This window comes from Vicugna pacos, unplaced genomic scaffold, assembly GCF_048564905.1.
Source record: "Vicugna pacos unplaced genomic scaffold, VicPac4 scaffold_20, whole genome shotgun sequence".
In the NCBI taxonomy this organism is placed as follows: Eukaryota; Metazoa; Chordata; class Mammalia; order Artiodactyla; family Camelidae; genus Vicugna; species Vicugna pacos.
In genome coordinates this window covers 96,217,632-96,244,829 of record NW_027328741.1, presented here as the reverse complement: position 1 = coordinate 96,244,829, position 27,198 = coordinate 96,217,632, and the positions used below count along the sequence as shown (strand labels likewise).

General features: G+C 46.0%; 4 long non-coding RNA genes across 4 annotated transcripts in view; all 4 read right to left on the bottom strand.

The window, feature by feature from the left end:
- Positions 1–730: 730 nt before the first annotated feature.
- On the bottom strand, positions 731–5,671 carry LOC140693796 (uncharacterized). The gene is made up of 3 exons (XR_012069500.1): positions 5,545–5,671; positions 2,283–2,355; positions 731–910 (listed from the first exon to the last, which is right to left on the bottom strand). It is a non-coding gene; the product is annotated as an uncharacterized lncRNA (long non-coding RNA).
- A 5,620-nt stretch (positions 5,672–11,291) lies between these two features.
- Positions 11,292–16,235, bottom strand: LOC140693800 (uncharacterized). The gene is made up of 3 exons (XR_012069504.1): positions 16,107–16,235; positions 12,845–12,917; positions 11,292–11,471 (listed from the first exon to the last, which is right to left on the bottom strand). It is a non-coding gene; the product is annotated as an uncharacterized lncRNA (long non-coding RNA).
- A 343-nt stretch (positions 16,236–16,578) lies between these two features.
- LOC140693794 (uncharacterized) lies at positions 16,579–21,514 on the bottom strand. Its single transcript, XR_012069498.1, has 3 exons — positions 21,388–21,514; positions 18,126–18,198; positions 16,579–16,752 (listed from the first exon to the last, which is right to left on the bottom strand). It is a non-coding gene; the product is annotated as an uncharacterized lncRNA (long non-coding RNA).
- A 263-nt stretch (positions 21,515–21,777) lies between these two features.
- Positions 21,778–27,198, bottom strand: part of LOC140693790 (uncharacterized) — a 50,379-nt gene continuing 44,958 nt past the window's right edge. The window contains exon 10 of the long non-coding RNA XR_012069494.1: positions 21,778–22,033. This is a non-coding gene — a long non-coding RNA (uncharacterized lncRNA). The remainder of the gene's footprint in view (positions 22,034–27,198) is intronic.

Below are 27,198 nucleotides of genomic sequence, written 5' to 3'. Positions count from 1 at the left end.
GGATAGATGTCCCGTGAATGCGGGTGTTTCAGCAGAAATCAACCGACGGCTATGTATTGCGGGTGTGCCCATATTACAGGAACAATAGTTTCCCTTAGTGGGTCTCTGTGTACTGTGAACTGTTAGAAAGTTTAAAGACGTGTGAAACATTCAACTGAAAATGGACACACTTCCCTCCGTTGCTACAGTGCATACAGATCTGAACAAAAGGAAAGAGGGAAGAAGAAAGGCCCATGGGACGCTAGTGGGTAGAATCACATTTACCTTAGGAACCTCTCGTCGGATGCAGCCCCTCCCCCAACACTGACAAGATGCAGCAGCCATTGGGGATGGCAGTTAGCGGTTGGATTCCAGGTGGAATGTTGGTGTGTACCGCGAGGCTTGTTGTGGCTGGTGGATCCTAGGTAACCGGGCAGAGTTCTGTGGGTGGATCAGTGCGATGGAGGGGCTGCCGCCCTCTGTGGAGCTTGGCTTAGGTCTTTGGTCCGGGAAGCTGTGTCAGTTCGAGATACTGCTGCTGCCCAAAGACCTGAGTTCACGGGTCAGTTTCCAGAACCTGAAAGGGCAGACAGTGGAAGATCTGCCTGTCTTCAGCTTACTGGAGAGGCTCCGAGGTCCTTTCAGACTTGCCCAGTCCTGTTGAAGTCGACTTTATGGGAGACACGAAGAGAAGCTGGCCGAAAACATGGCTGCACGGATTGAGGAGAGATGCGAACACATTGATGAGAGATGTTCTGCTACAATACAGAATACTGGCCTGGAGACAGCTGTAGAGGATAGCAGGCTCGAAAGGCATTCATGAGACATATTGAACCTCGCTGATACTAGCAGAAACCTACGGAGGGCCACCGTGGACTGGAGGAAGTTCCTCAATTCTCTGCTCCAAGAACGGGTCCAAGATCCCTGACGTCTAAAGAGAAGAGATGGCAGAGATGATAAAAACGCTCATGTTCTTGAAAGAGGTCAGATAATCCACACGACCCAAGGGGCAATTCCAAGCCATTCAGATCAAGTGCACCAAGCCCAGGTAAGTCTTTTCCCAGGTTTGGGCCTAGCTATCAAGCACTTGCTCTTCCCTCCCCTCCACTCAGGCATCCATTTTGAGGGATCAGTACCTGAGCTGCAATGAAGCCAGTAAGAGAAGAGCAAGCCCCTCCTAGAATCAGAGTTCCTCTAGCTTCATCCTCTGTGAACAACAGGGAACCCCATAAAGGTCAAATACTCTCGTATGAAATAGATAGGAATTGAATACTTAGCTCCCACAAAGAAACGATGGCCTTCCGCTAGATTCAGCAAATGCTGGGATTATGTCCTCTCTGGGGTGAAGGGAGTGTGGTAAGTGAGGGGAATCTTTGACTGAACTTGAATCTGTATTAGGCCTCCGTTTTTCAAGACAGTCTAGGTAAATATTAGAAGTCAGATAGTGAACGGAACTGTAAAAGTCGCCAATGACATGAAAGACACAGCTTATGTGGACCGTCTTTCAATTGAGTCAAGCCCCCGGGGGCAATCTATCATGGGGGTGCAGACTTGGTTGCATTCAAGTGCTTTACCCAACATGATCGGATGATTAAGCGTTCTCATCACTGATAGAAGAACACCTGGTTCTCAGTAGCCTAGCATAGCTGCAGCAGGGTTCTCATAGCTATAATGCCTCTAGGTTCTTTGGATTCAAAGCTAAATGTATATATTTAGTTCGTTTCCTCTTGTATTTTCCTTGAGAGGGATGTTACACCTTGAAATGCCAACATTGACCAGTAGGTGTCATCGGGAGTAAAGGGCACCACATGCACAAGGGAATCCAAGCTTGGGGGTTATTTCATGTTTCCATTAGTTATTTCATGGTTCCTGTTGGTTTCGGAGGCTTCAACAGTAAAGAGCTGACATGACCCCTTTAACAGTTCGGACTGCTAGTTTGCATTCTATCTGTCTATGTTTTCCTTAGAGCTGACAAAATGTTACCGAAATTGACAAGTCTGGCTTCTAGGTCGATTTAGTATGTTTCAGAAACTAACTTCATTTTCGTATAACTCCCAAAACATTTATATCAATTCTATTAAATTTTTAAAGACTGCAAATGAGATATCAACACAATGTCAAAACTGGAGTCTTCGGACAATCCCTCCCACCACGGCTGTATAGAAACAAAGAGATAAAAAGAAATCACATTTCTGTGAAATGTATCTGGAAAGTGTTGATTCATCGATGCCCAGTTGACAGAGAAGCAGTGCAACCTGCGCTCACTCGCTCCCATGAACACAGCAATGGAAACATCCACTCACCCAGCCCTTGGCACAGGACACTTGCCGAAGAGAGGTCTGTTACTTCCAAAGACAGGATGAGGCCTCAGAACACCTGGAAGCAGGAGAAGGAAAAGCAGGGAATGGATACCAGTGCATGGTCTGAGCCCTGTTGATGGAGCAGTAAAGGTGAAACTCTCTTTAACTTGGACGCACACTCTCAAGCGGACAGGAGACATGGGATTGAAGGTGATGCGCTGAGTGTTAGAAGAGTGCACAGCAGATGCTTGGCTGACAGATCTCAAAGAATCCAGTGCAAAATATCCCCACAGTTGATTCTGAGACCAAGCTCCGAGCTGCCAAATTTGAGGTAGCAGAGGCAGCGTTCAGGGAGGGATAGGGCTACGGATGGTGGCACACGCTGAGTCTCAGGGATCCGGAGTGCGTTGTGGGATGTGGTGGGTCCTATCAAGAGAGCAAACCGACCTGGGACCCCAATGAGCAAGCAACCACCCTGGCGCGCGCAGTTGAAATTATCGATATGTCCCATGGCCACACCCAGTGCATCTGCAGGACCAGAGACCAATTTGGCATTTTGCCAATAGAGCATGTGTGGGGCTGAATCAGAGATATTGTGCATCGGGTCTGAGGGATCCAGGGGGCCTTGGGTTTGAATTCAGAATGAAAAGCCTTAGGATCTGCTACATTCATAACCTGGGCTGTGATTATGGTTTGGTTTGAGGCACAGGATGTGCAACAGCTCTGTGGTTGGCTTCGTGCACCCGTGCCACAAGGATGAGAGGACAAGGAAGTGTGGTCCAAGACCACAGCGTGAGAAGAGGAAGGATTTCCTTCAGTTTATCTCTCAAAAGCGGATGCTACATTTTGGATGGCACCGGCACGGTTCGGCAGCGAGGACACCAAGTTCGGGCTGCGGGATCATTCCAGCAGGCCCTGATGTGTGACATCCATAGATATGCTTCCACTGGTGTTTCTGTAGACAGAGAAGCTCTTGGAAGAACTGGTTTCAGTGGGACATTCCCGTGGCACTACAAAGCACAAGCGCACTCACACTCTGCTCTTCTGGAAACACTCCAAAATAACAGAGAGTAGAATGCAGAGCTGAGAACCTTTAGAAGCTCCATTTCCACCAGAGGAAGTGTCCTGTGCTCTTTCAGATTTGTGAGATAAGCGTAATCAAAATGAGGTTATCCTAATCGAAATAGTATGGGGGGTTCATCACAACAAAGGCAACACCAGCAATTGGAGATAGACCAGACAACACACACAGGAACAGGACATGGCATCAATGTCTAGGAAAATTTGTCCTCACAGAAATCCCATGCAATTGTGTAGAGCAAAGTGTCTAAAGTTTTCACTTAACCAAGCCCTAGAAGTCTACATTAGATACCTGAAATTACCTGACCAGTAGAGATGAAGAAATACAGTAAAAGGAAAAGGAAGTACCATTTTCAGTTCCAAAGAGATTGAAGGCCCTAAAGATAAGCTTTCAGACAACTAGACTGCAAAACGCTCTCCAGAGCAAGTATTGAAAATGGAGGTGAGGGAAACACTGAAGAACAACAGTGTCTCAGAATCACAAAAGGCAGAATACCAGAAAAGGGGAAGAGAAAGCCTAAAGACGAGCCAAATAATATCAGAAAACTCAGTGGATGAGAAAATATCAGGGCTAACATTCCGTCCTAAGCAGACGAGATATTGCAGAGGGACGCGTGAATGACTTTGAAGACAGGGGAACAGAAATCCCTCGGTCAGAAGCACACATAGGAAAGCAAGTGCAAACCAATGAAAACATTGCTGTTGAATCCTGGTTGAAGACAAGGCATGAAAGACTAAAATTCGAAAGAGTCCCAGATGGAAAAGCAAGAGATAAAGAAACAAACAATGTTTGAAAAGTTATGTGTAGAAAAATCAGACTGAAACTTGCTGAAAGCCAAGATAGAATCATCTAGGCGAATTCAGGAAGTACACAGCGTCCAAAAGAGGTGGAATCCCAATAGACTTAGCAGCAGCTGTATGATCCAAATCAACAAAGTTCATGAGCATCCCAGTGATTTAAAATGCGCCTGGAGGAAAGCAACATAGTCACAAGAGAACCTCCAGAGGGGTTTCAGCTGCTATATCAGCAGCAATATTGCAGGACAGGGAGGAGTGCCAGGACATAGACCATAGCTTGAATGGCAAAATGCTGCCATCTAGGGTAGCCTATGCCACATGACCACCATTTCTAATAACAGCAGAGCTAGAGAATGCCACAGACCTGCAAATCTTAAAAGAATTCAGCAGTTCGAAACTTATCCTAAAAGAAAGGTTGAGAATTCTCCCCTGAAGGGATAAGCAGCAAGATGAAATGGAAAGAAGAAAACCCTTATTGGAAATGCAAGAAGAGCATGAGTGGAAAAGAAGAAACAAGAAGAAGGCAAGGAGGACATCAAAACCCTAAAGATGGGAGAGGGAAGCAGGAAATCATAGGGGATTGGAAGCACTCTCTTAAGGGAGTCAGCTTATATGACTCTCTGTTGGAAGCAAACGGAGAGATGCATGGCCTGACGTGTTTGCAAAGCAAACGAGAAGCAGACCAAGAAAGAATCAAACAAACAAACAACACAAAAAGGGTAGGGTAACATGAATATTCAAAAGAAATTACTCAAGGTGATGTCAAGGATCATTCAGTACGCATCGACCCAGTATCGCGGCTTGAATGTACTCAGCACACCTGTATTCGGAAATCAGAGGCGTGCATTTATATTCGTAAATATTGATTCATATGAGCATATCGTGACCTAACCCAAATGCCGATTTGGAATCCAATGGATTCCTAGTCCGTGATATAGACTTGCAAGTCTTCCAACAGGATGAATGAATGCCATATTCTACACTACGTCGAGAAGAAATGGCACAAGCCTATAACGAGGAAAAGTAGCTCCACAAAAGTGTACTAAGATCAAAAGAGACAGGCAGTAAAGTGCACACTGGGGATTGTATCATTCCTAGGAATTTCAGCCCCCTTGAAACAAATGGATAGATGTCCCGTGAATGCGGGTGTTTCAGCAGAAATCAACCGACGGCTATGTATTGCGGGTGTGCCCATATTACAGGAACAATAGTTTCCCTTAGTGGGTCTCTGTGTACTGTGAACTGTTAGAAAGTTTAAAGACGTGTGAAACATTCAACTGAAAATGGACACACTTCCCTCCGTTGCTACAGTGCATACAGATCTGAACAAAAGGAAAGAGGGAAGAACAAAGGCCCATGGGACGCTAGTGGGTAGAATCACATTTACCTTAGGAACCTCTCGTCGGATGCAGCCCCTCCCCCAGCACTGACAAGATGCAGCAGCCATTGGGGATGGCAGTTAGCGGTTGGATTCCAGGTGGAATGTTGGTGTGTACCGCGAGGCTTGTTGTGGCTGGTGGATCCTAGGTAACCGGGCAGAGTTCTGTGGGTGGATCAGTGCGATGGAGGGGCTGCCGCCCTCTGTGGAGCTTGGCTTAGGTCTTTGGTCCGGGAAGCTGTGTCAGTTCGAGATACTGCTGCTGCCCAAAGACCTGAGTTCACGGGTCAGTTTCCAGAACCTGAAAGGGCAGACAGTGGAAGATCTGCCTGTCTTCAGCTTACTGGAGAGGCTCCGAGGTCCTTTCAGACTTGCCCAGTCCTGTTGAAGTCGACTTTATGGGAGACACGAAGAGAAGCTGGCCGAAAACATGGCTGCACGGATTGAGGAGAGATGCGAACACATTGATGAGAGATGTTCTGCTACAATAGAGAATACTGGCCTGGAGACAGCTGTAGAGGATAGCAGGCTCGAAAGGCATTCATGAGACATATTGAACCTCGCTGATACTAGCAGAAACCTACGGAGGGCCACCATGGACTGGAGGAAGTTCCTCAATTCTCTGCTCCAAGAACGGGTCCAAGATCCCTGACGTCTAAAGAGAAGAGATGGCAGAGATGATAAAAACGCTCATGTTCTTGAAAGAGGTCAGATAATCCACACGACCCAAGGGGCAATTCCAAGCCATTCAGATCAAAGTGCACCAAGCCCAGGTAAGCCTTTTCCCAGGTTTGGGCCTAGCTATCAAGCACTTGCTCTTCCCTCCCCTCCACTCAGGCATCCATTTTGAGGGATCAGTACCTGAGCTGCAATGAAGCCAGTAAGAGAAGAGCAAGCCCCTCCTAGAATCAGAGTTCCTCTAGCTTCATCCTCTGTGAACAACAGGGAACCCCATAAAGGTCAAATACTCTCGTATGAAATAGATAGGAATTGAATACTTAGCTCCCACAAAGAAACGATGGCCTTCCGCTAGATTCAGCAAATGCTGGGATTATGTCCTCTCTGGGGTGAAGGGAGTGTGGTAAGTGAGGGGAATCTTTGACTGAACTTGAATCTGTATTAGGCCTCCGTTTTTCAAGACAGTCTAGGTAAATATTAGAAGTCAGATAGTGAACGGAACTGTAAAAGTCGCCAATGACATGAAAGACACAGCTTATGTGGACCGTCTTTCAATTGAGTCAAGCCCCCGGGGGCAATCTATCATGGGGGTGCAGACTTGGTTGCATTCAAGTGCTTTACCCAACATGATCGGATGATTAAGCGTTCTCATCACTGATAGAAGAACACCTGGTTCTCAGTAGCCTAGCATAGCTGCAGCAGGGTTCTCATAGCTATAATGCCTCTAGGTTCTTTGGATTCAAAGCTAAATGTATATATTTAGTTCGTTTCCTCTTGTATTTTCCTTGAGAGGGATGTTACACCTTGAAATGCCAACATTGACCAGTAGGTGTCATCGGGACTAAAGGGCACCACATGCACAAGAGAATCCAAGATTGGGGGTTATTTCATGTTTCCATTAGTTATTTCATGGTTCCTGTTGGTTTCGGAGGCTTCAACAGTAAAGAGCTGACATGACCCCTTTAACAGTTCGGACTGCTAGTTTGCATTCTATCTGTCTATGTTTTCCTTAGAGCTGACAAAATGTTACCGAAATTGACAAGTCTGGCTTCTAGGTCGATTTAGTATGTTTCAGAAACTAACTTCATTTTCGTATAACTCCCAAAACATTTATATCAATTCTATTAAATTTTTAAAGACTGCAAATGAGATATCAACACAATGTCAAAACTGGAGTCTTCGGACAATCCCTCCCACCACGGCTGTATAGAAACAAAGAGATAAAAAGAAATCACATTTCTGTGAAATGTATCTGGAAAGTGTTGATTCATCGATGCCCAGTTGACAGAGAAGCAGTGCAACCTGCGCTCACTCGCTCCCATGAACACAGCAATGGAAACATCCACTCACCCAGCCCTTGGCACAGGACACTTGCCGAAGAGAGGTCTGTTACTTCCAAAGACAGGATGAGGCCTCAGAACACCTGGAAGCAGGAGAAGGAAAAGCAGGGAATGGATACCAGTGCATGGTCTGAGCCCTGTTGATGGAGCAGTAAAGGTGAAACTCTCTTTAACTTGGACGCACACTCTCAAGCGGACAGGAGACATGGGATTGAAGGTGATGTGCTGAGTGTTAGAAGAGTGCACAGCAGATGCTTGGCTGACAGATCTCAAAGAATCCAGTGCAAAATATCCCCACAGTTGATTCTGAGACCAAGCTCTGAGCTGCCAAATTTGAGGTAGCAGAGGCAGCGTTCAGGGAGGGATAGGGCTACGGATGGTGGCACACGCTGAGTCTCAGGGATCCGGAGTGCGTTGTGGGATGTGGTGGGTCCTATCTAGAGAGCAAACCGACCTGGGACCCCAATGAGCAAGCAACCACCCTGGCGCGCGCAGTTGAAATTATCGATATGTCCCATGGCCACACCCAGTGCATCTGCAGGACCAGAGACCAATTTGGCATTTTGCCAATAGTGCATGTGTGGGGCTGAATCAGAGATATTGTGCATCGGGTCTGAGGGATCCAGGGGGCCTTGGGTTTGAATTCAGAATGAAAAGCCTTAGGATCTGCTACATTCATAACCTGGGCTGTGATTATGGTTTGGTTTGAGGCACAGGATGTGCAACAGCTCTGTGGTTGGCTTCGTGCACCCGTGCCACAAGGATGAGAGGACAAGGAAGTGTGGTCCAAGACCACAGCGTGAGAAGAGGAAGGATTTCCTTCAGTTTATCTCTCAAAAGCGGATGCTACATTTTGGATGGCACCGGCACGGTTCGGCAGCGAGGACACCAAGTTCGGGCTGCGGGATCATTCCAGCAGGCCCTGATGTGTGACATCCATAGATATGCTTCCACTGGTGTTTCTGTAGACAGAGAAGCTCTTGGAAGAACTGGTTTCAGTGGGACATTCCCGTGGCACTACAAAGCACAAGCGCACTCACACTCTGCTCTTCTGGAAACACTCCAAAATAACAGAGAGTAGAATGCAGAGCTGAGAACCTTTAGAAGCTCCATTTCCACCAGAGGAAGTGTCCTGTGCTCTTTCAGATTTGTGAGATAAGCGTAATCAAAATGAGGTTATCCTAATCGAAATAGTATGGGGGGTTCATCACAACAAAGGCAACACCAGCAATTGGAGATAGACCAGACAACACACACAGGAACAGGACATGGCATCAATGTCTAGGAAAATTTGTCCTCACAGAAATCCCATGCAATTGTGTAGAGCCAAGTGTCTAAAGTTTTCACTTAACCAAGCCCTAGAAGTCTACATTAGATACCTGAAATTACCTGACCAGTAGAGATGAAGAAATACAGTAAAAGGAAAAGGAAGTACCATTTTCAGTTCCAAAGAGATTGAAGGCCCTAAAGATAAGCTTTCAGACAACTAGACTGCAAAACGCTCTCCAGAGCAAGTATTGAAAATGGAGGTGAGGGAAACACTGAAGAACAACAGTGTCTCAGAATCACAAAAGGCAGAATACCAGAAAAGGGGAAGAGAAAGCCTAAAGACGAGCCAAATAATATCAGAAAACTCAGTGGATGAGAAAATATCAGGGCTAACATTCCGTCCTAAGCAGACGAGATATTGCAGAGGGACGCGTGAATGACTTTGAAGACAGGGGAACAGAAATCCCTCGGTCAGAAGCACACATAGGAAAGCAAGTGCAAACCAATGAAAACATTGCTGTTGAATCCTGGTTGAAGACAAGGCATGAAAGACTAAAATTCGAAAGAGTCCCAGATGGAAAAGCAAGAGATAAAGAAACAAACAATGTTTGAAAAGTTATGTGTAGAAAAATCAGACTGAAACTTGCTGAAAGCCAAGATAGAATCATCTAGGCGAATTCAGGAAGTACACAGCGTCCAAAAGAGGTGGAATCCCAATAGACTTAGCAGCAGCTGTATGATCCAAATCAACAAAGTTCATGAGCATCCCAGTGATTTAAAATGCGCCTGGAGGAAAGCAACATAGTCACAAGAGAACCTCCAGAGGGGTTTCAGCTGCTATCTCAGCAGCAATATTGCAGGACAGGGAGGAGTGCCAGGACATAGACCATAGCTTGAATGGCAAAATGCTGCCATCTAGGGTAGCCTATGCCACATGACCACCATTTCTAATAACAGCAGAGCTAGAGAATGCCACAGACCTGCAAATCTTAAAAGAATTCAGCAGTTCGAAACTTATCCTAAAAGAAAGGTTGAGAATTCTCCCCTGAAGGGATAAGCAGCAAGATGAAATGGAAAGAAGAAAACCCTTATTGGAAATGCAAGAAGAGCATGAGTGGAAAAGAAGAAACAAGAAGAAGGCAAGGAGGACATCAAAACCCTAAAGATGGGAGAGGGAAGCAGGAAATCATAGGGGATTGGAAGCACTCTCTTAAGGGAGTCAGCTTATATGACTCTCTGTTGGAAGCAAACGGAGAGATGCATGGCCTGACGTGTTTGCAAAGCAAACGAGAAGCAGACCAAGAAAGAATCAAACAAACAAACAACACAAAAAGGGTAGGGTAACATGAATATTCAAAAGAAATTACTCAAGGTGATGTCAAGGATCATTCAGTACGCATCGACCCAGTATCGCGGCTTGAATGTACTCAGCACACCTGTATTCGGAAATCAGAGGCGTGCATTTATATTCGTAAATATTGATTCATATGAGCATATCGTGACCTAACCCAAATGCCGATTTGGAATCCAATGGATTCCTAGTCCGTGATATAGACTTGCAAGTCTTCCAACAGGATGAATGAATGCCATATTCTACACTACGTCGAGAAGAAATGGCACAAGCCTATAACAAGGAAAAGTAGCTCCGCAAAAGTGTACTAAGATCAAAAGAGACAGGCAGTAAAGTGCACATTGGGGATTGTATCATTCCTAGAAATTTCAGCCCCCTTGAAACAAATGGATAGATGTCCCGTGAATGCGGGTGTTTCAGCAGAAATCAACCGACGGCTATGTATTGCGGGTGTGCCCATATTACAGGAACAATAGTTTCCCTTAGTGGGTCTCTGTGTACTGTGAACTGTTAGAAAGTTTAAAGACGTGTGAAACATTCAACTGAAAATGGACACACTTCCCTCCGTTGCTACAGTGCATACAGATCTGAACAAAAGGAAAGAGGGAAGAACAAAGGCCCATGGGACGCTAGTGGGTAGAATCACATTTACCTTAGGAACCTCTCGTCGGATGCAGCCCCTCCCCCAGCACTGACAAGATGCAGCAGCCATTGGGGATGGCAGTTAGCGGTTGGATTCCAGGTGGAATGTTGGTGTGTACCGCGAGGCTTGTTGTGGCTGGTGGATCCTAGGTAACCGGGCAGAGTTCTGTGGGTGGATCAGTGCGATGGAGGGGCTGCCGCCCTCTGTGGAGCTTGGCTTAGGTCTTTGGTCCGGGAAGCTGTGTCAGTTCGAGATACTGCTGCTGCCCAAAGACCTGAGTTCACGGGTCAGTTTCCAGAACCTGAAAGGGCAGACAGTGGAAGATCTGCCTGTCTTCAGCTTACTGGAGAGGCTCCGAGGTCCTTTCAGACTTGCCCAGTCCTGTTGAAGTCGACTTTATGGGAGACACGAAGAGAAGCTGGCCGAAAACATGGCTGCACGGATTGAGGAGAGATGCGAACACATTGATGAGAGATGTTCTGCTACAATACAGAATACTGGCCTGGAGACAGCTGTAGAGGATAGCAGGCTCGAAAGGCATTCATGAGACATATTGAACCTCGCTGATACTAGCAGAAACCTACGGAGGGCCACCGTGGACTGGAGGAAGTTCCTCAATTCTCTGCTCCAAGAACGGGTCCAAGATCCCTGACGTCTAAAGAGAAGAGATGGCAGAGATGATAAAAACGCTCATGTTCTTGAAAGAGGTCAGATAATCCACACGACCCAAGGGGCAATTCCAAGCCATTCAGATCAAAGTGCACCAAGCCCAGGTAAGCCTTTTCCCAGGTTTGGGCCTAGCTATCAAGCACTTGCTCTTCCCTCCCCTCCACTCAGGCATCCATTTTGAGGGATCAGTACCTGAGCTGCAATGAAGCCAGTAAGAGAAGAGCAAGCCCCTCCTAGAATCAGAGTTCCTCTAGCTTCATCCTCTGTGAACAACAGGGAACCCCATAAAGGTCAAATACTCTCGTATGAAATAGATAGGAATTGAATACTTAGCTCCCACAAAGAAACGATGGCCTTCCGCTAGATTCAGCAAATGCTGGGATTATGTCCTCTCTGGGGTGAAGGGAGTGTGGTAAGTGAGGGGAATCTTTGACTGAACTTGAATCTGTATTAGGCCTCCGTTTTTCAAGACAGTCTAGGTAAATATTAGAAGTCAGATAGTGAACGGAACTGTAAAAGTCGCCAATGACATGAAAGACACAGCTTATGTGGACCGTCTTTCAATTGAGTCAAGCCCCCGGGGGCAATCTATCATGGGGGTGCAGACTTGGTTGCATTCAAGTGCTTTACCCAACATGATCGGATGATTAAGCGTTCTCATCACTGATAGAAGAACACCTGGTTCTCAGTAGCCTAGCATAGCTGCAGCAGGGTTCTCATAGCTATAATGCCTCTAGGTTCTTTGGATTCAAAGCTAAATGTATATATTTAGTTCGTTTCCTCTTGTATTTTCCTTGAGAGGGATGTTACACCTTGAAATGCCAACATTGACCAGTAGGTGTCATCGGGACTAAAGGGCACCACATGCACAAGGGAATCCAAGCTTGGGGGTTATTTCATGTTTCCATTAGTTATTTCATGGTTCCTGTTGGTTTCGGAGGCTTCAACAGTAAAGAGCTGACATGACCCCTTTAACAGTTCGGACTGCTAGTTTGCATTCTATCTGTCTATGTTTTCCTTAGAGCTGACAAAATGTTACCGAAATTGACAAGTCTGGCTTCTAGGTCGATTTAGTATGTTTCAGAAACTAACTTCATTTTCGTATAACTCCCAAAACATTTATATCAATTCTATTAAATTTTTAAAGACTGCAAATGAGATATCAACACAATGTCAAAACTGGAGTCTTCGGACAATCCCTCCCACCACGGCTGTATAGAAACAAAGAGATAAAAAGAAATCACATTTCTGTGAAATGTATCTGGAAAGTGTTGATTCATCGATGCCCAGTTGACAGAGAAGCAGTGCAAACTGCGCTCACTCGCTCCCATGAACACAGCAATGGAAACATCCACTCACCCAGCCCTTGGCACAGGACACTTGCCGAAGAGAGGTCTGTTACTTCCAAAGACAGGATGAGGCCTCAGAACACCTGGAAGCAGGAGAAGGAAAAGCAGGGAATGGATACCAGTGCATGGTCTGAGCCCTGTTGATGGAGCAGTAAAGGTGAAACTCTCTTTAACTTGGACGCACACTCACAAGCAGACAGGAGACATGGGATTGAAGGTAATGCGCTGAGTGTTAGAAGAGTGCACAGCAGATGCTTGGCTGACAGAACTCAAAGAATCCAGTGCAAAATATCCCCACAGTTGATTCTGAGACCAAGCTCCGAGCTGCCAAATTTGAGGTAGCAGAGGCAGCGTTCAGGGAGGGATAGGGCTACGGATGGTGGCACACGCTGAGTCTCAGGGATCTGGAGTGCGTTGTGGGATGTGGTGGGTCCTATCAAGAGAGCAAACCGACCTGTGGCCCCAATGAGCAAGCAACCGCCCTGGCGCGCGCAGTTGAATTTATCGATATGTCCCATGGCCACACCCAGTGCATCTGCAGGACCAGAGACCAATTTGGCATTTTGCCAATAGAGCATGTGTGGGGCTGAATCAGAGATATTGTGCATCGGGTCTGAGGGATCCAGGGGGCCTTGGGTTTGAATTCAGAATGAAAAGCCTTAGGATCTGCTACATTCATAACCTGGGCTGTGATTATGGTTTGGTTTGAGGCACCGGATGTGCAACAGCTCTGTGGTTGGCTTCGTGCACCCGTGCCACAAGGATGAGAGGACAAGGAAGTGTGGTCCAAGACCACAGCGTGAGAAGAGGAAGGATTTCCTTCAGTTTATCTCTCAAAAGCGGATGCTACATTTTGGATGGCACCGGCACGGTTCGGCAGCGAGGACACCAAGTTCGGGCTGCGGGATCATTCCAGCAGGCCCTGATGTGTGACATCCATAGATATGCTTCCACTGGTGTTTCTGTAGACAGAGAAGCTCTTGGAAGAACTGGTTTCAGTGGGACATTCCCGTGGCACTACAAAGCACAAGCGCACTCACACTCTGCTCTTCTGGAAACACTCCAAAATAACAGAGAGTAGAATGCAGAGCTGAGAACCTTTAGAAGCTCCATTTCCACCAGAGGAAGTGTCCTGTGCTCTTTCAGATTTGTGAGATAAGCGTAATCAAAATGAGGTTATCCTAATCGAAATAGTATGGGGGGTTCATCACAACAAAGGCAACACCAGCAATTGGAGATAGACCAGACAACACACACAGGAACAGGACATGGCATCAATGTCTAGGAAAATTTGTCCTCACAGAAATCCCATGCAATTGTGTAGAGCCAAGTGTCTAAAGTTTTCACTTAACCAAGCCCTAGAAGTCTACATTAGATACCTGAAATTACCTGACCAGTAGAGATGAAGAAATACAGTAAAAGGAAAAGGAAGTACCATTTTCAGTTCCAAAGAGATTGAAGGCCCTAAAGATAAGCTTTCAGACAACTAGACTGCAAAACGCTCTCCAGAGCAAGTATTGAAAATGGAGGTGAGGGAAACACTGAAGAACAACAGTGTCTCAGAATCACAAAAGGCAGAATACCAGAAAAGGGGAAGAGAAAGCCTAAAGACGAGCCAAATAATATCAGAAAACTCAGTGGATGAGAAAATATCAGGGCTAACATTCCGTCCTAAGCAGACGAGATATTGCAGAGGGACGCGTGAATGACTTTGAAGACAGGGGAACAGAAATCCCTCGGTCAGAAGCACACATAGGAAAGCAAGTGCAAACCAATGAAAACATTGCTGTTGAATCCTGGTTGAAGACAAGGCATGAAAGACTAAAATTCGAAAGAGTCCCAGATGGAAAAGCAAGAGATAAAGAAACAAACAATGTTTGAAAAGTTATGTGTAGAAAAATCAGACTGAAACTTGCTGAAAGCCAAGATAGAATCATCTAGGCGAATTCAGGAAGTACACAGCGTCCAAAAGAGGTGGAATCCCAATAGACTTAGCAGCAGCTGTATGATCCAAATCAACAAAGTTCATGAGCATCCCAGTGATTTAAAATGCGCCTGGAGGAAAGCAACATAGTCACAAGAGAACCTCCAGAGGGGTTTCAGCTGCTATCTCAGCAGCAATATTGCAGGACAGGGAGGAGTGCCAGGACATAGACCATAGCTTGAATGGCAAAATGCTGCCATCTAGGGTAGCCTATGCCACATGACCACCATTTCTAATAACAGCAGAGCTAGAGAATGCCACAGACCTGCAAATCTTAAAAGAATTCAGCAGTTCGAAACTTATCCTAAAAGAAAGGTTGAGAATTCTCCCCTGAAGGGATAAGCAGCAAGATGAAATGGAAAGAAGAAAACCCTTATTGGAAATGCAAGAAGAGCATGAGTGGAAAAGAAGAAACAAGAAGAAGGCAAGGAGGACATCAAAACCCTAAAGATGGGAGAGGGAAGCAGGAAATCATAGGGGATTGGAAGCACTCTCTTAAGGGAGTCAGCTTATATGACTCTCTGTTGGAAGCAAACGGAGAGATGCATGGCCTGACGTGTTTGCAAAGCAAACGAGAAGCAGACCAAGAAAGAATCAAACAAACAAACAACACAAAAAGGGTAGGGTAACATGAATATTCAAAAGAAATTACTCAAGGTGATGTCAAGGATCATTCAGTACGCATCGACCCAGTATCGCGGCTTGAATGTACTCAGCACACCTGTATTCGGAAATCAGAGGCGTGCATTTATATTCGTAAATATTGATTCATATGAGCATATCGTGACCTAACCCAAATGCCGATTTGGAATCCAATGGATTCCTAGTCCGTGATATAGACTTGCAAGTCTTCCAACAGGATGAATGAATGCCATATTCTACACTACGTCGAGAAGAAATGGCACAAGCCTATAACAAGGAAAAGTAGCTCCACAAAAGTGTTCTAAGATCAAAAGAGACAGGCAGTAAAGTGCACATTGGGGATTGTATCATTCCTAGGAATTTCAGCCCCCTTGAAACAAATGGATAGATGTCCCGTGAATGCGGGTGTTTCAGCAGAAATCAACCGACGGCTATGTATTGCGGGTGTGCCCATATTACAGGAACAATAGTTTCCCTTAGTGGGTCTCTGTGTACTGTGAACTGTTAGAAAGTTTAAAGACGTGTGAAACATTCAACTGAAAATGGACACACTTGCCTTCGTTGCTACAGTGCATACAGATCTGAACAAAAGGAAAGAGGGAAGAACAAAGGCCCATGGGACGCTAGTGGGTAGAATCACATTTACCTTAGGAACCTCTCGTCGGATGCAGCCCCTCCCCCAGCACTGACAAGATGCAGCAGCCATTGGGGATGGCAGTTAGCGGTTGGATTCCAGGTGGAATGTTGGTGTGTACCGCGAGGCTTGTTGTGGCTGGTGGATCCTAGGTAACCGGGCAGAGTTCTGTGGGTGGATCAGTGCGATGGAGGGGCTGCCGCCCTCTGTGGAGCTTGGCTTAGGTCTTTGGTCCGGGAAGCTGTGTCAGTTCGAGATACTGCTGCTGCCCAAAGACCTGAGTTCACGGGTCAGTTTCCAGAACCTGAAAGGGCAGACAGTGGAAGATCTGCCTGTCTTCAGCTTACTGGAGAGGCTCCGAGGTCCTTTCAGACTTGCCCAGTCCTGTTGAAGTCGACTTTATGGGAGACACGAAGAGAAGCTGGCCGAAAACATGGCTGCACGGATTGAGGAGAGATGCGAACACATTGATGACAGATGTTCTGCTACAATAGAGAATACTGGCCTGGAGACAGCTGTAGAGGATAGCAGGCTCGAAAGGCATTCATGAGACATATTGAACCTCGCTGATACTAGCAGAAACCTACGGAGGGCCACCGTGGACTGGAGGAAGTTCCTCAATTCTCTGCTCCAAGAACGGGTCCAAGATCCCTGACGTCTAAAGAGAAGAGATGGCAGAGATGATAAAAATGCTCATGTTCTTGAAAGAGGTCAGATAATCCACACGACCCAAGGGGCAATTCCAAGCCATTCAGATCAAAGTGCACCAAGCCCAGGTAAGCCTTTTCCCAGGTTTGGGCCTAGCTATCAAGCACTTGCTCTTCCCTCCCCTCCACTCAGGCATCCATTTTGAGGGATCAGTACCTGAGCTGCAATGAAGCCAGTAAGAGAAGAGCAAGCCCCTCCTAGAATCAGAGTTCCTCTAGCTTCATCCTCTGTTAACAACAGGGAACCCTATAAAGGTCAAATACTCTCGTATGAAATAGATAGGAATTGAATACTTAGCTCCCACAAAGAAAAGATGGCCTTCCGCTAGATTCAGCAAATGCTGGGATTATGTCCTCTCTGGGGTGAAGGGAGTGTGGTAAGTGAGGGGAATCTTTGACTGAACTTGAATCTGTATTAGGCCTCCGTTTTTCAAGACAGTCTAGGTAAATATTAGAAGTCAGATAGTGAACGGAACTGTAAAAGTCGCCAATGACATGAAAGACACAGCTTATGTGGACCGTCTTTCAATTGAGTCAAGCCCCGGGGGGCAATCTATCATGGGGGTGCAGACTTGGTTGCATTCAAGTGCTTTACCCAACATGATCGGATGATTAAGCGTTCTCATCACTGATAGAAGAACACCTGGTTCTCAGTAGCCTAGCATAGCTGCAGCAGGGTTCTCATAGCTATAATGCCTCTAGGTTCTTTGGATTCAAAGCTAAATGTATATATTTAGTTCGTTTCCTCTTGTATTTTCCTTGAGAGGGATGTTACACCTTGAAATGCCAACATTGACCAGTAGGTGTCATCGGGAGTAAAGGGCACCACATGCACAAGGGAATCCAAGCTTGGGGGTTATTTCATGTTTCCATTAGTTATTTCATGGTTCCTGTTGGTTTCGGAGGCTTCAACAGTAAAGAGCTGACATGACCCCTTTAACAGTTCGGACTGCTAGTTTGCATTCTATCTGTCTATGTTTTCCTTAGAGCTGACAAAATGTTACCGAAATTGACAAGTCTGGCTTCTAGGTCGATTTAGTATGTTTCAGAAACTAACTTCATTTTCGTATAACTCCCAAAACATTTATATCAATTCTATTAAATTTTTAAAGACTGCAAATGAGATATCAACACAATGTCAAAACTGGAGTCTTCGGACAATCCCTCCCACCACGGCTGTATAGAAACAAAGAGATAAAAAGAAATCACATTTCTGTGAAATGTATCTGGAAAGTGTTGATTCATCGATGCCCAGTTGACAGAGAAGCAGTGCAACCTGCGCTCACTCGCTCCCATGAACACAGCAATGGAAACATCCACTCACCCAGCCCTTGGCACAGGACACTTGCCGAAGAGAGGTCTGTTACTTCCAAAGACAGGATGAGGCCTCAGAACACCTGGAAGCAGGAGAAGGAAAAGCAGGGAATGGATACCAGTGCATGGTCTGAGCCCTGTTGATGGAGCAGTAAAGGTGAAACTCTCTTTAACTTGGACGCACACTCTCAAGCGGACAGGAGACATGGGATTGAAGGTGATGTGCTGAGTGTTAGAAGAGTGCACAGCAGATGCTTGGCTGACAGATCTCAAAGAATCCAGTGCAAAATATCCCCACAGTTGATTCTGAGACCAAGCTCCGAGCTGCCAAATTTGAGGTAGCAGAGGCAGCGTTCAGGGAGGGATAGGGCTACGGATGGTGGCACACGCTGAGTCTCAGGGATCCGGAGTGCGTTGTGGGATGTGGTGGGTCCTATCAAGAGAGCAAACCGACCTGGGACCCCAATGAGCAAGCAACCACCCTGGCGCGCGCAGTTGAAATTATCGATATGTCCCATGGCCACACCCAGTGCATCTGCAGGACCAGAGACCAATTTGGCATTTTGCCAATAGAGCATGTGTGGGGCTGAATCAGAGATATTGTGCATCGGGTCTGAGGGATCCAGGGGGCCTTGGGTTTGAGTTCAGAATGAAAAGCCTTAGGATCTGCTACATTCATAACCTGGGCTGTGATTATGGTTTGGTTTGAGGCACAGGATGTGCAACAGCTCTGTGGTTGGCTTCGTGCACCCGTGCCACAAGGATGAGAGGACAAGGAAGTGTGGTCCAAGACCACAGCGTGAGAAGAGGAAGGATTTCCTTCAGTTTATCTCTCAAAAGCGGATGCTACATTTTGGATGGCACCGGCACGGTTCGGCAGCGAGGACACCAAGTTCGGGCTGCGGGATCATTCCAGCAGGCCCTGATGTGTGACATCCATAGATATGCTTCCACTGGTGTTTCTGTAGACAGAGAAGCTCTTGGAAGAACTGGTTTCAGTGGGACATTCCCGTGGCACTACAAAGCACAAGCGCACTCACACTCTGCTCTTCTGGAAACACTCCAAAATAACAGAGAGTAGAATGCAGAGCTGAGAACCTTTAGAAGCTCCATTTCCACCAGAGGAAGTGTCCTGTGCTCTTTCAGATTTGTGAGATAAGCGTAATCAAAATGAGGTTATCCTAATCGAAATAGTATGGGGGGTTCATCACAACAAAGGCAACACCAGCAATTGGAGATAGACCAGACAACACACACAGGAACAGGACATGGCATCAATGTCTAGGAAAATTTGTCCTCACAGAAATCCCATGCAATTGTGTAGAGCCAAGTGTCTAAAGTTTTCACTTAACCAAGCCCTAGAAGTCTACATTAGATACCTGAAATTACCTGACCAGTAGAGATGAAGAAATACAGTAAAAGGAAAAGGAAGTACCATTTTCAGTTCCAAAGAGATTGAAGGCCCTAAAGATAAGCTTTCAGACAACTAGACTGCAAAACGCTCTCCAGAGCAAGTATTGAAAATGGAGGTGAGGGAAACACTGAAGAACAACAGTGTCTCAGAATCACAAAAGGCAGAATACCAGAAAAGGGGAAGAGAAAGCCTAAAGACGAGCCAAATAATATCAGAAAACTCAGTGGATGAGAAAATATCAGGGCTAACATTCCGTCCTAAGCAGACGAGATATTGCAGAGGGACGCGTGAATGACTTTGAAGACAGGGGAACAGAAATCCCTCGGTCAGAAGCACACATAGGAAAGCAAGTGCAAACCAATGAAAACATTGCTGTTGAATCCTGGTTGAAGACAAGGCATGAAAGACTAAAATTCGAAAGAGTCCCAGATGGAAAAGCAAGAGATAAAGAAACAAACAATGTTTGAAAAGTTATGTGTAGAAAAATCAGACTGAAACTTGCTGAAAGCCAAGATAGAATCATCTAGGCGAATTCAGGAAGTACACAGCGTCCAAAAGAGGTGGAATCCCAATAGACTTAGCAGCAGCTGTATGATCCAAATCAACAAAGTTCATGAGCATCCCAGTGATTTAAAATGCGCCTGGAGGAAAGCAACATAGTCACAAGAGAACCTCCAGAGGGGTTTCAGCTGCTATCTCAGCAGCAATATTGCAGGACAGGGAGGAGTGCCAGGACATAGACCATAGCTTGAATGGCAAAATGCTGCCATCTAGGGTAGCCTATGCCACATGACCACCATTTCTAATAACAGCAGAGCTAGAGAATGCCACAGACCTGCAAATCTTAAAAGAATTCAGCAGTTCGAAACTTATCCTAAAAGAAAGGTTGAGGATTCTCCCCTGAAGGGATAAGCAGCAAGATGAAATGGAAAGAAGAAAACCCTTATTGGAAATGCAAGAAGAGCATGAGTGGAAAAGAAGAAACAAGAAGAAGGCAAGGAGGACATCAAAACCCTAAAGATGGGAGAGGGAAGCAGGAAATCATAGGGGATTGGAAGCACTCTCTTAAGGGAGTCAGCTTATATGACTCTCTGTTGGAAGCAAACGGAGAGATGCATGGCCTGACGTGTTTGCAAAGCAAACGAGAAGCAGACCAAGAAAGAATCAAACAAACAAACAACACAAAAAGGGTAGGGTAACATGAATATTCAAAAGAAATTACTCAAGGTGATGTCAAGGATCATTCAGTACGCATCGACCCAGTATCGCGGCTTGAATGTACTCAGCACACCTGTATTCGGAAATCAGAGGCGTGCATTTATATTCGTAAATATTGATTCATATGAGCATATCGTGACCTAACCCAAATGCCGATTTGGAATCCAATGGTTTCCTAGTCCGTGATATAGACTTGCAAGTCTTCCAACAGGATGAATGAATGCCATATACTACACTACGTTGAGTAGAAATGGCACAAGCCTATAACAAGGAAAAGTAGCTCCGCAAAAGTGTACTAAGATCAAAAGAGACAGGCAGTAAAGTGCACATTGGGGATTGTATCATTCCTAGGAATTTCAGCCCCCTTGAAACAAATGGATAGATGTCCCGTGAATGCGGGTGTTTCAGCAGAAATCAACCGACGGCTATGTATTGCGGGTGTGCCCATATTACAGGAACAATAGTTTCCCTTAGTGGGTCTCTGTGTACTGTGAACTGTTAGAAAGTTTAAAGACGTGTGAAACATTCAACTGAAAATGGACACACTTCCCTCCGTTGCTACAGTGCATACAGATCTGAACAAAAGGAAAGAGGGAAGAACAAAGGCCCATGGGACGCTAGTGGGTAGAATCACATTTACCTTAGGAACCTCTCGTCGGATGCAGCCCCTCCCCCAGCACTGACAAGATGCAGCAGCCATTGGGGATGGCAGTTAGCGGTTGGATTCCAGGTGGAATGTTGGTGTGTACCGCGAGGCTTGTTGTGGCTGGTGGATCCTAGGTAACCGGGCAGAGTTCTGTGGGTGGATCAGTGCGATGGAGGGGCTGCCGCCCTCTGTGGAGCTTGGCTTAGGTCTTTGGTCCGGGAAGCTGTGTCAGTTCGAGATACTGCTGCTGCCCAAAGACCTGAGTTCACGGGTCAGTTTCCAGAACCTGAAAGGGCAGACAGTGGAAGATCTGCCTGTCTTCAGCTTACTGGAGAGGCTCCGAGGTCCTTTCAGACTTGCCCAGTCCTGTTGAAGTCGACTTTATGGGAGACACGAAGAGAAGCTGGCCGAAAACATGGCTGCACGGATTGAGGAGAGATGCGAACACATTGATGAGAGATGTTCTGCTACAATACAGAATACTGGCCTGGAGACAGCTGTAGAGGATAGCAGGCTCGAAAGGCATTCATGAGACATATTGAACCTCGCTGATACTAGCAGAAACCTACGGAGGGCCACCGTGGACTGGAGGAAGTTCCTCAATTCTCTGCTCCAAGAACGGGTCCAAGATCCCTGACGTCTAAAGAGAAGAGATGGCAGAGATGATAAAAACGCTCATGTTCTTGAAAGAGGTCAGATAATCCACACGACCCAAGGGGCAATTCCAAGCCATTCAGATCAAAGTGCACCAAGCCCAGGTAAGCCTTTTCCCAGGTTTGGGCCTAGCTATCAAGCACTTGCTCTTCCCTCCCCTCCACTCAGGCATCCATTTTGAGGGATCAGTACCTGAGCTGCAATGAAGCCAGTAAGAGAAGAGCAAGCCCCTCCTAGAATCAGAGTTCCTCTAGCTTCATCCTCTGTGAACAACAGGGAACCCCATAAAGGTCAAATACTCTCGTATGAAATAGATAGGAATTGAATACTTAGCTCCCACAAAGAAACGATGGCCTTCCGCTAGATTCAGCAAATGCTGGGATTATGTCCTCTCTGGGGTGAAGGGAGTGTGGTAAGTGAGGGGAATCTTTGACTGAACTTGAATCTGTATTAGGCCTCCGTTTTTCAAGACAGTCTAGGTAAATATTAGAAGTCAGATAGTGAACGGAACTGTAAAAGTCGCCAATGACATGAAAGACACAGCTTATGTGGACCGTCTTTCAATTGAGTCAAGCCCCCGGGGGCAATCTATCATGGGGGTGCAGACTTGGTTGCATTCAAGTGCTTTACCCAACATGATCGGATGATTAAGCGTTCTCATCACTGATAGAAGAACACCTGGTTCTCAGTAGCCTAGCATAGCTGCAGCAGGGTTCTCATAGCTATAATGCCTCTAGGTTCTTTGGATTCAAAGCTAAATGTATATATTTAGTTCGTTTCCTCTTGTATTTTCCTTGAGAGGGATGTTACACCTTGAAATGCCAACATTGACCAGTAGGTGTCATCGGGACTAAAGGGCACCACATGCACAAGGGAATCCAAGCTTGGGGGTTATTTCATGTTTCCATTAGTTATTTCATGGTTCCTGTTGGTTTCGGAGGCTTCAACAGTAAAGAGCTGACATGACCCCTTTAACAGTTCGGACTGCTAGTTTGCATTCTATCTGTCTATGTTTTCCTTAGAGCTGACAAAATGTTACCGAAATTGACAAGTCTGGCTTCTAGGTCGATTTAGTATGTTTCAGAAACTAACTTCATTTTCGTATAACTCCCAAAACATTTATATCAATTCTATTAAATTTTTAAAGACTGCAAATGAGATATCAACACAATGTCAAAACTGGAGTCTTCGGACAATCCCTCCCACCACGGCTGTATAGAAACAAAGAGATAAAAAGAAATCACATTTCTGTGAAATGTATCTGGAAAGTGTTGATTCATCGATGCCCAGTTGACAGAGAAGCAGTGCAAACTGCGCTCACTCGCTCCCATGAACACAGCAATGGAAACATCCACTCACCCAGCCCTTGGCACAGGACACTTGCCGAAGAGAGGTCTGTTACTTCCAAAGACAGGATGAGGCCTCAGAACACCTGGAAGCAGGAGAAGGAAAAGCAGGGAATGGATACCAGTGCATGGTCTGAGCCCTGTTGATGGAGCAGTAAAGGTGAAACTCTCTTTAACTTGGACGCACACTCACAAGCAGACAGGAGACATGGGATTGAAGGTGATGCGCTGAGTGTTAGAAGAGTGCACAGCAGATGCTTGGCTGATAGAACTCAAAGAATCCAGTGCAAAATATCCCCACAGTTGATTCTGAGACCAAGCTCCGAGCTGCCAAATTTGAGGTAGCAGAGGCAGCGTTCAGGGAGGGATAGGGCTACGGATGGTGGCACACGCTGAGTCTCAGGGATCTGGAGTGCGTTGTGGGATGTGGTGGGTCCTATCAAGAGAGCAAACCGACCTGTGGCCCCAATGAGCAAGCAACCAGCCTGGCGCGCGCAGTTGAAATTATCGATATGTCCCATGGCCACACCCAGTGCATCTGCAGGACCAGAGACCAATTTGGCATTTTGCCAATAGAGCATGTGTGGGGCTGAATCAGAGATATTGTGCATCGGGTCTGAGGGATCCAGGGGGCCTTGGGTTTGAATTCAGAATGAAAAGCCTTAGGATCTGCTACATTCATAACCTGGGCTGTGATTATGGTTTGGTTTGAGGCACAGGATGTGCAACAGCTCTGTGGTTGGCTTCGTGCACCCGTGCCACAAGGATGAGAGGACAAGGAAGTGTGGTCCAAGACCACAGCGTGAGAAGAGGAAGGATTTCCTTCAGTTTATCTCTCAAAAGCGGATGCTACATTTTGGATGGCACCGGCACGGTTCGGCAGCGAGGACACCAAGTTCGGGCTGCGGGATCATTCCAGCAGGCCCTGATGTGTGACATCCATAGATATGCTTCCACTGGTGTTTCTGTAGACAGAGAAGCTCTTGGAAGAACTGGTTTCAGTGGGACATTCCCGTGGCACTACAAAGCACAAGCGCACTCACACTCTGCTCTTCTGGAAACACTCCAAAATAACAGAGAGTAGAATGCAGAGCTGAGAACCTTTAGAAGCTCCATTTCCACCAGAGGAAGTGTCCTGTGCTCTTTCAGATTTGTGAGATAAGCGTAATCAAAATGAGGTTATCCTAATCGAAATAGTATGGGGGGTTCATCACAACAAAGGCAACACCAGCAATTGGAGATAGACCAGACAACACACACAGGAACAGGACATGGCATCAATGTCTAGGAAAATTTGTCCTCACAGAAATCCCATGCAATTGTGTAGAGCCAAGTGTCTAAAGTTTTCACTTAACCAAGCCCTAGAAGTCTACATTAGATACCTGAAATTACCTGACCAGTAGAGATGAAGAAATACAGTAAAAGGTAAAGGAAGTACCATTTTCAGTTCCAAAGAGATTGAAGGCCCTAAAGATAAGCTTTCAGACAACTAGACTGCAAAACGCTCTCCAGAGCAAGTATTGAAAATGGAGGTGAGGGAAACACTGAAGAACAACAGTGTCTCAGAATCACAAAAGGCAGAATACCAGAAAAGGGGAAGAGAAAGCCTAAAGACGAGCCAAATAATATCAGAAAACTCAGTGGATGAGAAAATATCAGGGCTAACATTCCGTCCTAAGCAGACGAGATATTGCAGAGGGACGCGTGAATGACTTTGAAGACAGGGGAACAGAAATCCCTCGGTCAGAAGCACACATAGGAAAGCAAGTGCAAACCAATGAAAACATTGCTGTTGAATCCTGGTTGAAGACAAGGCATGAAAGACTAAAATTCGAAAGAGTCCCAGATGGAAAAGCAAGAGATAAAGAAACAAACAATGTTTGAAAAGTTATGTGTAGAAAAATCAGACTGAAACTTGCTGAAAGCCAAGATAGAATCATCTAGGCGAATTCAGGAAGTACACAGCGTCCAAAAGAGGTGGAATCCCAATAGACTTAGCAGCAGCTGTATGATCCAAATCAACAAAGTTCATGAGCATCCCAGTGATTTAAAATGCGCCTGGAGGAAAGCAACATAGTCACAAGAGAACCTCCAGAGGGGTTTCAGCTGCTATCTCAGCAGCAATATTGCAGGACAGGGAGGAGTGCCAGGACATAGACCATAGCTTGAATGGCAAAATGCTGCCATCTAGGGTAGCCTATGCCACATGACCACCATTTCTAATAACAGCAGAGCTAGAGAATGCCACAGACCTGCAAATCTTAAAAGAATTCAGCAGTTCGAAACTTATCCTAAAAGAAAGGTTGAGAATTCTCCCCTGAAGGGATAAGCAGCAAGATGAAATGGAAAGAAGAAAACCCTTATTGGAAATGCAAGAAGAGCATGAGTGGAAAAGAAGAAACAAGAAGAAGGCAAGGAGGACATCAAAACCCTAAAGATGGGAGAGGGAAGCAGGAAATCATAGGGGATTGGAAGCACTCTCTTAAGGGAGTCAGCTTATATGACTCTCTGTTGGAAGCAAACGGAGAGATGCATGGCCTGACGTGTTTGCAAAGCAAACGAGAAGCAGACCAAGAAAGAATCAAACAAACAAACAACACAAAAAGGGTAGGGTAACATGAATATTCAAAAGAAATTACTCAAGGTGATGTCAAGGATCATTCAGTACGCATCGACCCAGTATCGCGGCTTGAATGTACTCAGCACACCTGTATTCGGAAATCAGAGGCGTGCATTTATATTCGTAAATATTGATTCATATGAGCATATCGTGACCTAACCCAAATGCCGATTTGGAATCCAATGGATTCCTAGTCCGTGATATAGACTTGCAAGTCTTCCAACAGGATGAATGAATGCCATATTCTACACTACGTCGAGAAGAAATGGCACAAGCCTATAACAAGGAAAAGTAGCTCCACAAAAGTGTTCTAAGATCAAAAGAGACAGGCAGTAAAGTGCACACTGGGGATTGTATCATTCCTAGGAATTTCAGCCCCCTTGAAACAAATGGATAGATGTCCCGTGAATGCGGGTGTTTCAGCAGAAATCAACCGACGGCTATGTATTGCGGGTGTGCCCATATTACAGGAACAATAGTTTCCCTTAGTGGGTCTCTGTGTACTGTGAACTGTTAGAAAGTTTAAAGACGTGTGAAACATTCAACTGAAAATGGACACACTTCCCTCCGTTGCTACAGTGCATACAGATCTGAACAAAAGGAAAGAGGGAAGAACAAAGGCCCATGGGACGCTAGTGGGTAGAATCACATTTACCTTAGGAACCTCTCGTCGGATGCAGCCCCTCCCCCAACACTGACAAGATGCAGCAGCCATTGGGGATGGCAGTTAGCGGTTGGATTCCAGGTGGAATGTTGGTGTGTACCGCGAGGCTTGTTGTGGCTGGTGGATCCTAGGTAACCGGGCAGAGTTCTGTGGGTGGATCAGTGCGATGGAGGGGCTGCCGCCCTCTGTGGAGCTTGGCTTAGGTCTTTGGTCCGGGAAGCTGTGTCAGTTCGAGATACTGCTGCTGCCCAAAGACCTGAGTTCACGGGTCAGTTTCCAGAACCTGAAAGGGCAGACAGTGGAAGATCTGCCTGTCTTCAGCTTACTGGAGAGGCTCCGAGGTCCTTTCAGACTTGCCCAGTCCTGTTGAAGTCGACTTTATGGGAGACACGAAGAGAAGCTGGCCGAAAACATGGCTGCACGGATTGAGGAGAGATGCGAACACATTGATGAGAGATGTTCTGCTACAATACAGAATACTGGCCTGGAGACAGCTGTAGAGGATAGCAGGCTCGAAAGGC